The sequence below is a fragment of the Anolis sagrei genome, chromosome 4, assembly GCF_037176765.1.
Source record: "Anolis sagrei isolate rAnoSag1 chromosome 4, rAnoSag1.mat, whole genome shotgun sequence".
Taxonomy (NCBI): domain Eukaryota; kingdom Metazoa; phylum Chordata; class Lepidosauria; order Squamata; family Dactyloidae; genus Anolis; species Anolis sagrei.
In genome coordinates this window covers 58,383,656-58,400,769 of record NC_090024.1, presented here as the reverse complement: position 1 = coordinate 58,400,769, position 17,114 = coordinate 58,383,656, and positions in this window count along the sequence as shown.

Genomic DNA, 17,114 nt, shown 5'->3' with positions numbered 1-17,114 from the left:
ATTAACATAGTATATAGTTTAAAAGATACAAGTTACACAGAATTCATCAAATTGATACAATTTATTGAGGAGTTGGACGCAATATATAATTCATGTGGGATATAGCCGCTATTTTGCCTGTTCTCAGTCTCTAAAGCTTTGAACGTGCACATCTCTGGATCCCCAGGAAAGTTCTATAATAAAAGGAAAACAATAATATATTTGTTGGTAGTCTCTTTGTGAACTGTAAGTCTTTTGGGGAGGGGGGTCATTGTGGCTGGATATCAAAGGAATCAGTTTGATGTGATAGGTTGGGTTGTGGGAAAGTGGGTTTTTAGAATGGAGCCTTTGACCAACTTAGAGAGCACCAATCAGTGGTATTCACCATCAGTGACATGTTTGCTTTGTGTTTTCTAAATGGTGTTTCATGCTTCCTAAGAGCCCTCAACAACTAATGTTATTACATAATAGTTTCCCATTGTTTGGGAATTAAAGTTTCACTATACCACCACCTTTAATGACTGTCTCAGAGGTTGTACAGTTTTAGAAGCATAAGAGGTTTATGTTGGATTTGCTCTACTCTTGTTCCACTGGACCATCCCTCAATTTGAAATTTGCTTTGTCCAAATGCTTTTCTCCAAGCAATTAATAAAAAAAAAATAATTTGGAGTTCATCATTTAAAACTTTCCAAATACTCAAGTCCTAAATCTCATTCCATGGCACGTTTACACCATTAGTATTGACTAGAGGGCTACTAGCAACTCCTGCAAGCCATGTATGGGATTTGTCAGCTGGCATACAGTAACAATAGTGACATTCTTCCCAGTTTCCTCCCCTGGCAAAGGAAACAAGGTGGAATAGAAGCCTCAGGGGAAGACATGAAGAATATGTGGTTGGACTAATGCCACATTTTGGTTAAGATTCTCAAGGGTGGATAAAGTCAGAACATTATTCTGAATAGCCTGGAGGTGGCCTCCAGAATGACTTGCCTAAGATATCCAGCAAGTACCCTCTAGCTTAGGAACACATGGAATACAAATGAAGTTTGAAACTGCCTGCATCCTTTGCTCTCTTGTCTGTCTTATTCTGAATAACTCTTAAATCAGGATTACACAAATGGGAAACCAAGGCCCTCAGACTCTAAGTTCAAGTCGCTAATGGCTAAACCACAAGGGCAAGCAACACCATTGACAGTAATGAGCAGTTGCCTAGTGCTCCTGCAAGCACAAATGAAAAATAAGTGAAGTTGTGCATGCTAGTTAACTACCAAGAATTTTACAGTACTATAAATAACAGACATTAATTCTATACATTTCTTCCCATTTTGTAGCTGTTGATATGCTGAAGATGTACTCAATGGAATAAAAAAATCTAGAACGTGCCACCCTTATTTGCATAACTGAATTAGCTTTCGAAGTCACTAAAATGGTTAACTTCTCCCATTCTCCACATGAAGATTCTTTCAATGCAGTAGTGGAAGCCTTAGACCCCATCTACATTGCCATATAAAATCCAGATTATCTGCTTTGAACTGGATTATATGTCTGTATAGACCAATATAATCCAGTATGAAGCAGATAATCTGGATTTTATATGGCAAGGTAGATGGGCCATTAGCAAAAGGCTGGTTGTGCCATATACAGCATAAAAAAGATGTTCATATTTTGTTCGTCAAAATAAAGTATCTTCATATTCTGAGTGTCTGGCAAAAAGTTGCTTAATTACAGCAAAATTAGAATGAAACAATATTAGGGGACAAAGAATAATGTGTTTTGTGTTAGCCTTTTAAGAGAATATTATTATGTAGAAGGGGGAGTTTTTCTATCCAACTATCCCCTCAAAATCTCCCACTTGTTAAATTGTTTTTCCTCTGTCAGAACCCAGACTCCTTAAAGAGCCAGACTCAAGAGTATGTCCAAAACAATAGTTTATTAATACAAAGCAAAAGAGACTCAGAGACACTTGCTTCAGTGTCTCTGAAGGTCAGCGGTTCAAATCTGAAAGACAAGGTGAGCTCCCATCAGTCAGCTCCAGCTTCCCATGCAGGGACATCAGACAAGCCTCCCACAGGATGGTAACCCATCCAGGTGTCCCATAAGCAACATCTCTGCAGACAGCCAATTCTCTCAAATCACTTCTGACATGAAAAAAATAGCGGTAAATATTTCTTAGAACTGGGGAGGAAAATTCTGAGCAGTATTTCATTCAGCTATTTAATAATAATAATAATAATAATAATAATAATAATCTTTATTTATACCCAACCACCATCTCCCCAAAGGGGACTTGGGGCAGCTTACATGAGGCCATGCCCATCAATATAGAAAACACAAAATAACACAAAAACACAACAGAAAATCAGAAAATAAAATAACATAAAATACAAAACCAATGTATATATGCACCACAACAATACAAAATCAAAACATTAAACCACTCAAAATGATCACAGTGGGCAGGGCCAGTTCAAAGATTAAAATTTTAAAACACTTGGCGATAGGGCAGTGCAAAATATCAGGAAGAGGATCCAGGGGATATGGTAGGAGTTCATTGCACAAACCAGAGAATAAAGTGCTTCTGATGACATTTTATGCAGAGATTGGTCAGGGATTATCATACATTCAGTCATTGAAGGCACATTGGAACAGCCAAGTTTTCAGGTTCCTCCTAAAGATTTCCAGGGTGGGGGCTTGCCTAATATCTCTGGAGAGAGAATTCCAGAGCCAAGGGGCAACCACAGAGAAGGCCCTCTCTCTCTCTCTCGTCCCCAAAAGTTGCGCTTGCGATGAAGGCAGGAGTGAGAGAAGGGCCTCTCCTGTTATAACTACAGCTGTAAGAGAAAGCAGCACAAGAAAGAAAACCCAAGAAACTGTTGCTGAGAAACAATAGGAAATGGCAACATAATATTTTGAGGTATGCTTGTGAGGTTGCCTGCAGAAAACCTGCTGTTGTGAGCCACCCACTACTCACTGCTTGACAAGGACATGCTTGCTGAGTAGCTGCCTAGATGTGGCACAGTTTCCTACACAAAATCTCTGGAGAGGAATTGTTAGAAAGTCATAAAAAAACTAAGGGTCGCCTCAGTGGATGCCCTCCTAAAATCTGAGTGAGAATGAAGTACTCTTAAGTAAAGCTTGTTTGTGGGAATCTATGGAATAGTAATTCAAAAATGGCAGAGGATCTACTAAAATGTTGCCAAATATTTTAAAGGCAGATGTTCTGAGGGTTCTTTAATTTTCTAGTAGGCCATGGGTGGCTTGTCAAATATGTCCCGTTTTGTGGGAACTGGTTTGGTTTGTTTGGTATTATATTCCTTTGGAGTTTTTTAGTTTCTATTTGAATCATTCATTTTCTAATTAGACTTGATATTTTGATACTATTGGCACAATCATGACTCTTCCTCCAAGGCTACTGCCATTATTTGAGTCACATGTTAATGGTAGTTCTATCAGGTTTGGATGGGCCAGACCAGAAGAAGTTATCTGCCACCTCATCACACTAGGGTTTTTTTGGGGGGGGGGGGTTGCCCCTTACCATGCTAGGGCTCCTCTTCAGTGACAGATCTAGATGCACTCCATTAGATGCCATAGGGTGAAGCCCCACCTCATCTGTGGGTGAAGCAGCAAGGAAGTGTTGCATTCTAGTTTCTTCACCACAGTGAGTGATTTGTTTTTTGGGTAGCCCCAATAAGCTACCTGCAGTTTTTGGGCTTTCTGATGGGGAAAATGGCAATGCAGCAACACGCCTGGAGGAAGTCAGACAGCGAAGGAGGGGAGGTGCTAGCATGCTGCAAGGCACCACACACACCTTCCACTTCAGCAGTGATTGCCAGTGAAACAGGACCATAAAGAGGGGAGAGGCTCATAAGTATGACGAGGTCCCTAGTTATGTCACTTTAAAGCATAGGTTCTTTTTATTACAATTTCTAGTGTGAGAGGGTATATCAGATTACAGATTGTATTTAGACAAAGAATGACATTGGATATACGGACATACAGATTCTATGCAACTACTGTACACTGGATTCACAATTACATGGCTAACAAACAAACAAAGGGGAATTATGTTTTCATTCAACATTCACACCACATGTACACACATTCATCCTCATGCACCCAAATATTCTCCCTCCTTGGAGAAGCACCTGTTAGGCCACACCCTGCTTTCCTGCAGCCTGTCAATGCATAGTTCCATAACACCAAAACTTCAAAACGCCGAAATGCCAAAACTTCTTTCCCTAAGAACAATGCCAAGGACCTGATCTCTGTTTTCCCTACAGCAGAACCTGAATCCCTGCACAAAATCTAAGACTCTAGAAGCACTTCTTCCTCTTCCCTTGAGAAAGAAGCCCCAAAGTGACCAGACTGCTCCCTTGCAAATCTGCCACTCTCCATATGTACACTATCTCTCTCCTTCCCATGGAGCAGAGCATAGCGGGTGGAGCAGACTCCTCAGGTTTGTCACACTTTGAGCATTATTAGACTGAGTCTTTTATAGGAATATTCTGCTGATGTAGTCCCAAAGTTGTAAATTAATGATAGACATCTTCCATCCTGGATCCATCTCAGTTTTGTGGCCAGATGTTGATCTTCTTGATTGATGTTGATCTTATGTTGACTTCCTTCTTAACATTCTAAACATTTCTGTTATCACTGTCCCAATTCTTATCAGAGTTTACTCTTCGGTTCTTATTAGCAACTTTTAATTACAGTCCAGCAAGCAGGTAGTTAGTCATTGCAGGCCTTAATATTGTACTGGTATCTCCAAAATTATTAGCTCCATCCATACATTCATCTTCTATTTTTCCATTCATTCCCACACATCATATTAAATTCACATTTATCAAATCTTCACATTGAATTTCTTATTACATATTCCCCTTCTTGCATATTGATTTCATTTTTAAATCTATATGCAACATATTATAAAGTAACTTCTAAATTTCAGTTGTATCAGATCTCAGTTTCGGAAACCAGAAATGCATTTTCATGATTACAATTACAAGTAACCATATCATCATCATTACAGTTAAGTATACTTAAGTATACTAGTTAAGTAGCTGATAAAGGATTCTGGTCAGTAGTAATAAATAGTTTAAAACCATGCAGACTAGTATCTGGAAAGAAACCAGCTAGATTCAAAAGCTTTAGTAAGCAGCAGTGTTTCTACCTGATGCCAGGTGGGTATCTCAGGGGAAAGCGCTCTACCACTAGAGTTCCATGGATGAGAAGGCCCTTGCCCATGTTCTCATTGATGGAGCACAGGAGTACCCTTCTCCCCTAAACCCCAATAGACCTTAACCCTTTTTAAGGCATATATATATTGAGAGGTTTTGTCAGGTATCAAAATCCCAAGCTATTTAGAACTTTAAATGTTATCAAAAGTACATTGAATTCCAACTAGAAGTGTATTAGCAGCCAGTGTGATCCTTTTAAATTGGTGATGATATGATAGGGAACAATTGAGGCTCTGCTTTTTTGTATTAGTTGTAATTTCTGAGTCATCATCAAGGGCTGCCCCATGTAGAGTGCATTACAGAATCAATACCTTGAATTCCTCCAACCTACTTCAAAACAAAGTCCTCAAACACAGACATGAATTATACAAATTGATTGAGGACTATACAAGAAAAATGCTTTGCCTGGCATATTTTGGTTCATTTTCAGGTCCCCTAGTTACATTTCACAACATAACATCTAGTCTTCCTTTATACTACCCATAGGATCAGTTAACCTGTGGGCATCTTACTGATGATACTATTATTGATATGAATAGTAGCAGACATGTTCAAGGAAAGGATCAGCCACCACAGAATTTTGTCAACTTCAACTATACATGGAGAGCAGTTCTAATTAACTTAGGTAATCTGGGGGCAAGAAGCATCTTGCTGTGACCCCAATGTGCAAATACCCGAACGACCAATGCCACACTATGAGGTCTTTATTATCTTCAGCAGACACAAATGGCACATTGTCCTCCACTCCTATTTGTAGGAGCCCTCCTGCTTTGCTGTGTTCCACTGAAATGTTTTCAGATTGCTAGTGCAAGATATTTGCTTTTCTACTTCTGTGAAAATGTTTCAATACCAAAGAGAAATCCATCCTTATGCATGTATTGAAAGGGCAGCTTTAGCACGCATGACACTCTTTTCTTTCCCGATACCCCTTTGTAATAGAGTAATACTTACATCTTTCTCTTTCTCTCTCAAAAATATCATGATTGCTATAAAAACCTTTACTTTTATGGCTGTGAAATTATGCAGTCATGTGATTACATGATAAGGGATAAAAGGGTTCAGTGGCTTGAAAAGTTCACAAGGTGATAAAGTAAATTGAAGTGTGATTAGAGCAGTTGGAAATGTGATTTGAATTCATTTTTACACAATTCATTTTCTAGAAATTTTCCATTCACCACTGAAAATAGGCAAGGACAATGATAGGAAGAAACAAAAAAGCAAATAATCAGTGTGATATAAGAGAAGAATTATCCACTTTACATGGCAAATACAGGGCACTGAAACCTGTGACTGAAATCTTGTCACTGCTAATGAGAAGGGGGATGAGTTGGTGCACAAAGAATCATCAAGAATCTATATACCTAATACTGTATGGGAAAGTCTGAGGATGCATCTATTCTGTTTTGAATGAATGCAGTTTGACATCACTTTCACTGCCACTGGTTCAGTGCTATAAAACCTTGGAATGTGTAGTTTGGTGAGGCACCAGGACTCTTGCAGACTCCCAGGACTCCCATGATTCTATAGCATTGAGCCATGGCAGTTACAGTGCTGTCAAACTGCATAAGAGTGTAGATCAGCATTTTTCAACATGGGGGTTCAGGGGTTGCAAGGGGGTGTCAGAAGGATTGCCAAAGACCATCAGAAAACCACAATATTTTCTGTTGGTCATTGAGGTTCTTTGTGGGAAGTTTGGCCCAATTCTATTGTTTGTGGGGTTCAGAATGCTCATTGATTGTAGGTGAACTATAAATTCCAGCAATTACAACTCCCAAATGTCAAGATGTATTTTCCCAAAACTCCACCAGTGTTCACATTTGGGCATATTGAGTATTTGTGCCAAGTTTGGTCCAGATCCAACATTGTTTGAGTCTACAGTGCTTTCTGGATGTAGGTGAACTACAACTCCAAAACTCAATGTTGATGTCCACCAAATCCTTTCAGGATTTTCTGTTGGTTATGGGAGTTCTGTGTGCCAAGATTGGTTCAATTCCATCATTGGTGGAAATCAGAATGCCCTTTGATTGTAGGTTAACTATGAATCCCAGCAACTACAATTCCCAAATGACAAAATCAATCCCGCCCTCCAACCCCACCAGTATTCAAATTTGAGCATATTAAGTATTTGTGCAAAATTTGGTCCAGTGAATAAAAATACATCCTGCAAATAAGATATTTACATTAATATTCATAACAGTAGCAAAATTATAGTTATGCAATAGCAATGAAAATAATGTTATGGTTGGGAGTCACCACAACATGAACTATGTATTAAGGGGTCACAGCATTAGGAAAGTTGAGAACCACTGGTGTAGATGCATCCTGCATATCCCTTCTCCTCCTTGTTGGTAATATTCCACAACACCCAATTTATTCTACTAAACAAACAGTGACTAGGTTCTACTGCTAGTTGATCATCATTCATTAGGCCAAGGATGAGCAAATATGGTCTTCAAAGTATGGCTGGACTACTTTTTTCAGCGGTCTCTACAACTGGCTATGCTGGTTAAGGCTAACGTGCATTGGAGTCCAAGGCATCTAAGGGGTTACACTTTGCCCACTAGTAGGTCCTTTTCATGAGAGCCTTTGAGATCTTATGGCTGTTTGTACCTATTTTGATTAACTTTACTGACCTTTTTTTGCCTTGGACAGATTTGAATATGAAAAGTCAGTCTGTGTTTTGCAGTGCAATCTGATGAAGTTTATGCCTAAGTAAGCACACATAGTATTGTAGCCAAAGTAAAGAAAATAAAGTGCATTACCTACCTAAATTTCTAAATATGCATCAGGCTTGAATGCTTCTTCATAGTTACAGCAATGAAATTTGAAATCCTGCTTCCACTTATCAAGTAGCAAGCCCTTTCATCTCACGGGAACTTATTTCTGGGTAGACAACCATCACAGACAAAATATCTACAAATACATTTATAGGTAGAGATCCCGACTTCTGTTATGTGTAATGACTTTGGGTTGTAACCAAATATGGAATCCTCTGACCACAGAGTGCACCCTTAAAAGCTTTGGGCCATGTTATTAAATTTATAGCTGATGGAATGTTAATTTGCAGGATTTCTTTAATATTTGAGTGCTCTGGACCATCAGGCAGACATTTACCCTGTGACATCTGCTGTATTGAAAGCTTTTCTTACAACTCATCTGTATGAGGGGAAGAACAGATCTTTGATATGTAGCTATTTCTTACCTCATTATTTTGACTACTGTATATATTCCTGTATAAGACAACCTCAAGTATAGGTCAAGAATGGGTTTGAGGCCAAAAATATGGATTTTGATGTGACCCATGCATAAATTGAGCATCATTTCATGGCAGAGGGGAAAACACAAATGCTCATTCAGGGGGCCAGCCATTTCTGGTTGTAACTGCCATCATCTTGCCACCAGCCATTCAAAAAAACCAGAAGTGGTGCCAATGTGGAAAGGTGCTTCTTTTAGGCCCCTTCTACACTACCATATACAATCCAGATTATCTGCTTTGAACTGGATTATATGGCAGTGTAGACTCACATAATCCAGTTCAAAGCAGATGTGGAATATCTGTTTTGATAATCTGGATTATATGGCAGTCTAGAAGGGGCCCTAGATTCTCCTGGGATGGACCAAATTCTTGCTTTCCGCCACTATACTCAAAGAAGGGGAGTCACAATCCCTCAGCCTTAACGTGCTATAAAGTGAACTTTTGAAGATAAAATCTTAGTACTCATTCAAGCCATTGGAAATGTGTTGAGGTGTATTGAAGGTTTTCCTAACTCTTGAAAACCTTTGCTTCCAACAGTACAGTAAGACTGTAGAGCATTAAGAGCTACAAAAGGCTGAATCTATAAGGACGTACTATTTTTAAAAAGTAATTGATTTTGAAGTTCATTCAAATGTGAGCCTAATTGCATGCATTTGAACCAGGTATTGTGTGAACAGGTGTTTTCTCTCTCTAGACAGCTCTGCAATTGCACCTGCAAAATGTCCTGCAATTTCATCCTTAGGTCCCACCAATTTCTTCCTGTAAGAGGTATCACCTAGCAGGTGCTCTGGGTCTCACAGGCTTACCTGAATCAAAGTAAGTTGATAACATTTTCCAGTTTATATTGTAAATGATAAGATCCTATTCCAATATCTTCTGAATCTCATTGTCAGCCACTCAAAACACTGAAGATAAAGAGTCCTCTAAAGAAGAAAAATACAATTTAGCAAAAATTAATTCATCAAACTGAAGCCACTTTCATGCTTAAATTAAAGCAGACAGTTGAGATTTACACTAGATTTATTACCTCGTCAGATGGGGTACTTTTTGGCGGCAGTTCCTCTATAATTTTACAATGGAGCCTACTGGTCCAATCCCATGACATAGAAGTACTTCTAGTGAGGCTCTGGCGTAAAACTATAGAGGAACCAGCTCATGCCACTGCTGCAGCAACACGGGAGGCTTCCCATGTTCGGTTGGAGTCAACAGGGGGAAAGCTGAGTGGTGGACACTTCCCCCCATGGGATGAAGTGGAGGGGAAGCCAGACAATGCATGGCAATTCTGGCGGCCCATCTGATGGGGTTGGAAAATCAGGATTTGAATCCACTCTCAGCCACTGGAAATCATGAGGTCATACTGTCTTGATCATAGAGGAAGGTAATGGAAAATCTCCTTTGAATAAATCTAGCCACTCCCATCCCACCCCCAAAAATAGGGTCACCAGGGGTTATAGTTACAAGAAGTAGAGTGGATGAGGCCATCACTCTTAAGTAATCATTTTAGCCCTCTTGAAATGTTCCTTCGGTCCAATTTTTTGACATTGTAAAAACTGTAAACTTCAGCATTTGGAAATATAGTTCAGGCATTCAAAGAGAAGAGACAGGTAAAGTTATCAAAAGGATTGTAGATAGCATCCACACAAGTTTTAGGTAAGAACAGTTTTCATTGTATCACTTTGGAAAGTTAGTAATTTGGGGACTGAAAATACTTTTTGTGTTGAAGGAACAGATTTAGGGGACAGATTTAGGGGACAATGCCTTCATTCTGCCTCCCAGTAATTATGGAACACAGTAAATAAAAAAATGGACTTCAAGTTGACTTAAAGGTACTTACAACAACCAAAGTTATTTTATAATTATGACTGTTTTCCTAATTTTAGATGTTTAACACAACTGCTCTCTGGCACCACAAGATGCAGAAACAATCTTAAGAAATGGGGCTACAAAGTGGGGTTCATGACACGCAAAAGTAGAGAAGAGCAAACCACAGACCACTTGCTAAAATGCCACATGCACAATGGAGGACCATCTCACAGCGACACCAGAGGCACTCCAAGTGACCAGCTATTGGTCAAAGGACGTTTAGTATAATACCAAGTTTTTAATTTTGTTTGTGCTTTTAAATACCTTATAACTGTATCATCAATTCATTCCTGACACAATATATAAAAACACAAAATGGGTTCAAAGATTTCGAATGACTTTTTGATTTTCCTGTTTTATTATTTGGTCTATACATTCTTTGTTTATGAGCAGAATTTTCTGACAGGTTTTCTTTATTTTCTGTTTCTTTCTCTTAATAATACCTGAAATACAGTGTAACCAGAGTGATGGAGTGAGAAAGAGGAAACTTGTTACCAATAACTATTTATCAACACATAACATATCCCAAGAAATATTAAAAATTGATAAATGATAATATAACCCTATTCCCCTTCCTTTTTAACCTGCTCATCTGCATAAAATGGGGCGTGTGAGACTTTAATGCCTGATAATTTTATTAACTGTGGGCAAAATATGAAGTTACATTTCCTTGTTTTGTAGGCAATAGCATATATCATCACATTGCTTGTGATGTCAAATAAATCTGCTTTGTCCTTCATATAGATTCATATCTTAGATTGCTATTACTGCATGTGAGTCTGATGACAGGCAACATAGCTGAAAACGACATTTTCATACTAGTGATTTAGTACTTAATGTCTCACATATAATTCCTGGAAATGCTGTGTCAAAGAATGGCCAACATTACTTCAGAAAAATGACAGCATATGAAGTGGAGTTACAAAAAATTACAACTATTTACTAAGGTTGAATTTTCTAAAGCATCCATAGGGATTTAAAAATGTTACTTAGTGCTTTGCCTGAAGCCCAATGAAGTCAATGGAGATACTCCTTTTAACTACAATAGGCTGTCAATCAGATCTAAGTGCTTTTGAAAAGTAAACCTAAAAGCAGGCGTTCTCTCATTTCCCCCTTCTGAGAGTCTCTCAAAACAAGAAAAAAGTTCTAACTTTGGGAATTACGGATACTGTTCCTGAACAATATCTGGCTCATTTGAGGGTCACTGTGACGTGCTGCTCCCACTTTGTTTCCTTTCTTTCCTAGTTCTCAAATGGATTTCTTGAAACAGAATGAGTGGGTGAAGCTGGTTACTGATTTTTATTTATCTAGCCAAAACTGAGAATAATGAGACCTTCCCAGTATTGCTGGACTGCAATCCTCACATTTCTCGCTACTGATTTCCCTGGTCAGTGTGCTGGGAGTTGCAATCTCACACCATTGAATCCTGTGTTACTTTATTGCAGGGATCACAAAAGAAATTCATGGAGTCCATAAAGTCCTCTGCAAGGACGACCAGCACAGTGAGCAAACATATATCTAACTGGAGAAGGGGGTAATTTAGACATAGCAAAATAGCTTTCACCAATATGCAAAGAGGCACATCACTCCATTTTTACATAAAAGAACAGAATAGAATCTGGTTGCACCTTTGATATGCACCTCTGGCATATGATTTCATAGACTTCATCAGAATCACTTCATCAGATGTTTATGCTCAAAATTACTTGTTCCTAGTTAATCTCAAAGGTGCTACTGGTCCCTCACCCATATTGTGCTTCAATCATTATATTTATATTTTTAATGTACCAAACATACCAAGTTTGTATGAAAATGTGACTATTTTCTGTGCTGGTCAATGACCGAAATAAATGATTTGATTGAAGGTGCTACTGGGTTCCTTTTTTGAGTTCTCCAGAGAGGTGGTATTATAGAGATCTGGTTTGCTATATGGAAGACCTATATAGCAAGATGGAAAAAAACCTTGGTTTTACAGCAGGGGAGGACAGTCTCCAATTTTCATTTCTACTTTGATCCATGAAAGGTCAGAATCCAATCCAATCCAGTAAACTCCACCATGTCGTCCTCCTCTCAAAAGCTACATCATTTCAGAGAGGAAATGGAAAACCCAGAAGCAACAGCTAATAGTGGTATGATTTCACAACTCATTCCTGAACAGTCCTTAATGTGATGCCTTTTTCTTCTCAACAGATTTTCTTTGGTAAGTAAAAAGATGGAGGACACCATGGGTAAACATGGGAGCATGGCAAGTGGAAGAGGATGCCATCTGGAGCACATCTGTGGAGTTTGTTTCCAAAAGGTTCCAAATCCATCTGGACAAATTTACAGGAATAAATAGTGCTGAGGGTATACAACCAAAGTGACCTTTCTCATTCTTTGCTTATATATATTCTTTCTATGCCAGACATCAAATTTACCTGTCGTATGTCACAAAGATATTTCACCCTTTATTATGGAATTATTCAAGAAATAAATTTGGATTTGGTGCTTTTGGGAAACAAATCAGGATTTGGTATCCTTTGACATGAATGTACAGGTTAAAATATATGTAGAAGTAATTCCATTAAACAACAAGCATGTTTTATTATTTATTAACAGTTAGTATTTTCTTCTGTATAATTAATTTTTCACTTTAAAAGAAAAACCACTTTTAAATGTTATTACATGATTTTTTTCTCTTTTCATAGTGAACACAATGATATTATTTAGACAAGATCTTCTGGAGAAGCCCTGCTCTCAGTCCCGCCTCCTTTGCAGGCGTGACTGGTGGGGATGGGAGACAGGGCCTTCTCAGTGGTGGCCTCTCAACTATGGAACTCCCTCACAAGTGGGATTCGATCGCCCCTTTCATTTTGCAAACAAGTGAAAGTGTGACTTTGGGAGCAAGCATTTGGCCCAGCATAATTATCTGTGCAATACAGTTGGACTTGACCCTGTATTGATGAATATGATTATTTGATTATCTGTCTTTGGATCTATACACAATAGTCACCTAATGTTTACATATGTTGTTTAATGTTGTTTTAAATTGTTGTTTAATTGCTTTTAATTGCTGTTGTTTGAGCATGGAATAATGCCAATTATATAAGCCACCCTGAGTCCCCTTCGGGGTGAGACAGATATAAATGTCATAAATAAAATAAAATAAAATAAATAAGACATTTGTTGTAATGTTTGAAATCTACCCTTTTGTAATTTCAAACCATTATACCTCATCCCACCCTCTGGGGCAACAGAGAAGATACATATTCCCTCCTCTCTGAGACAGTTCACAACACATTAACCCCCCAGACATATTCACTATCTTTTACAATACATGGTAAAACATTTTGTTTTCCATTTTCAAGCACACACACACACACAAATCAATATAACCCAAAGGTTTATCAAGTTCTTGATTGGCTAAATGACAAGGGAAAGGAAAGCATCCCTTAAAAAAATTGAACTCCATCATCTATCAATCATAAGCTATGTAGCTAAAGGATTGTGGACATTACAGTCATCAATAACAATTGTCCCTATATTGAGCTGAATTGGGTGGTGCAATGTAAGTTCTGCAGTGTAAGATGTCATATGTCATCTTCTAAGTAGCATTACCAAAATAACTCAGCCCCCCAAATCTAAATACATAATTGTGAATGATCTTGTGTAGTCACAGCTGGCAGTAAAGGGTGATATACCTACCGTTAATGCCTTTTGGCAAATGCTAAAGTATGCATTTATCAAAACACTATTGTCTGAATTGGCATTCACACAACATAGCCTAAAACATTTCAATCTCTCACTAAACTAGAGATTTTACTAATTACCACATTCATTTGAATTTTTATTACATTCAAATAAAGAAAGCCATTATTAGGGTCAACCTAAATCCACAGTCTTTGCAATTTTAGGATTTTCTGCTACAATTTGGCTTTGAGCTTCAGAGTCTGGGATTTTGTATTACAAGTATAAACTTTGTTTTGAGGAAGACAAGCACAGAAGTTGTGTGGTTTTTCACTGACATATTCAACAAGTGTTATACTGAGGGAAAACCAACAACTTCTGTGGCACGTAAAGGGCTAAGAGCTAAATTGAGTTTTACATTCCAGTTAGAACAGAGGCTTTAAATCAACTCTACTTATGTAAGTCAAAATATTAGATATTGTTTCTCGTAAGCTTTTGTGAAGTGCAGCTCATTTTATTAGATGCATGCCGCTGGCTTGACTATGCACTGCAGCCTCAGCTGACACATGCTGGTATTTGTACATAGGTAAAGGGATACACAAAATATGAGTATAGCAATGATCTTGTGGTAATTTAAGTTATCAAGACATGGATAGGAAATAATAACATAGATAATCAGATTCACACGTGTATGGTGATGAAAAATATGTGCCCAGTCCAAGTAGGAGTGATAGAATTTAACTGCTAGACTCTAGATGAACTCAAGCATGTGTGTTGGGAGGAAGAGTTGCATAGAAATGTAAAAACACAAGGAAAGAAATCTCCCTAAATTTAGGTGAAAAACAAAAATTATGTCATAATACAGATATCCCTGCAGAGATAAGCTGATACATGGTGTGAGAAAAGAATCCTTTGTCACTATTGAAGCCACAGGAGACAGGGCTGAGTCTTTTGATGAATTCATGTTCAGCTGCTTCCCCTCAAAATCTGTTCTTGAAGTTCTTTTGTTCAAGGACAGCCATCTTGAGTCAAAGAACATTTGTCCTGGGAGACTGAAATATTCATCTCCCGGTTTTGAGTATTTCTGTTTCTAATGTCAGGTGTATGTCTGTTTATTCTTTTGCATAGAAATTGGATGATTTGGCCTGGAATCCTTGGTAACTTTCACAAGATGCTTAAGACATTAAGTTCAGTGTGGTCTGATGGATTTGAGATATCCAAGTTCAGGTGCCCATTGAGCCCTAAAATACATTGTGTGACTTTGGGCAGATCATTCTCGCTGGGCCTAACCAATCTTATAAAGATGCAAGCCACTGGATTCTCAGTGACTCTATAGATCATAAGTCACTTACGACAGCCTATAGAAAAATGCTGCCTAAAGTCTACCATATTACCCAGGACTATGATTTCACAAAAACTGTCCAGACCTCCCCCCCCCCCCCGCCAAGAAAACCACAGCTTCTATGTGGAGTTTCAAGGCAGGAAAAGTAGGTGAAGGAAGCAAAAAAAATGGTTTACCCTAAGGTAGCATTCTTGCACCAACCTTGTTCAACATCTTTACCAAGGATCAGCCACAGCTACCACTCACAAAGAGCTTTATGTAGGCTGATAATCTTGGCCTAACAGCACAAGCAAAAGACTTTGACACAGTCGAAAACTAGCTTACGAATGCCTTGAAAGATCTCTCCAGCTACTATAAAGATAATCACCCTGTCAAGACCCAAGTGTGTACTTTCCACCTATGCAATTGTGAAGCCAACAGGAAATTGAAACTTACCTGGGAAGGCCAAGAGCTCAAACTGTTTCCATCCTAAATATTTTGGAGTTACCTTAGATCGAACACTAACATTTAGAAAACACTGCATGAACACCAAGCACAAAGTAGCTGCACACAATATCCTGTGGAAACTTACTGGCAGCACATGGGGAGCAGACCCAAGTATGCCTGCCCTGTTTGGCATAAGTCTGTTCACATGATGCAGGTGAACATAGCACTGAATGAAACATGTAGAATAATCACAGGATGTCTCAAACCTACACCTGTCAATAGACTCTACAAGTTAGCTGGCATCCCCCCTCCCCCAGATGTGTGATGGGAAGTTGCTGCTGTGAGAGAAATAAGGTGGAACACTGTGAAAGCCATCTACTACATGGCTCCTCCCAGTAGACTCAAATCAAGGAAATGCTTCATGAGAACCACCACTCCTCTTAATGTTTCCCCAGCAACAGCAATAGCATCCCTCTGGGCAGCTAAACCAGAAAATCCCAATTGGTCGTCCCCTGCGAGGGTCTGCCTCCAGGGGCAAACCAGGAAATGGTCAATTTGGAAATCCCTGAACAGACCGAGAAGTGGAATTGACAGAGCAAAAGACAACTTGGCAAAATGGCACTACCTAAAACAATGCTTCTCAATCTGTGGATCCCCAAGTGTTTTGGCCTACAACTCCCAGAAATCCCAGCCAGTTTACCAGCTGTTAGGATTTCTGGGAGTTGAAGGCCAAAACATCTGAACCACTAGAGAACCACTGACCTAGAAGAATCCTTCACCTTGTGTCACTGTGGAGCAGAACCAACAACTCCACACCTGTATACTTGTCTACAATGCCCTGCCTCATGTACAGAGGAAGAATTGTTTAAAGCTACAGACAATTTGGTTGCTGTCACCTGGGTTTTGGTCAAAAATTATTTAGCCACTTGCGCTCCTTCTATTTTTTATCAGTTCTATACTTATGCATGCTTATAGGATTCTTGTGTAAGATACATCGGTTGAAGTAACCACTGCATTAACTGTCATGCCATGTCACATTGCCATAGGATGGTTCTGTGGCAAAGACAGTATGATTTGTTGTTATGCATGCTTTTACTGCCCTGTATATTGGGGGAGGGAGCAAATCACTATAGCAGATAAAAACTTGTTGAGGAATGTCTGTGGTAGGCTGATTTTGTTTGACGGAAGGAAGCTTTTTCCTTGATTGCTATTGTTTTTTCATTTGTTTCTGTTTTATTTTAAATTGTGGACTGGCATCCTGCTAATGATGTCATGATATCTCTTCCTTTTTTGCCAGTGGGAGGGAAAGGTTCTCGTACCCCTAAAAGCCCCTGTGGCCTGCACG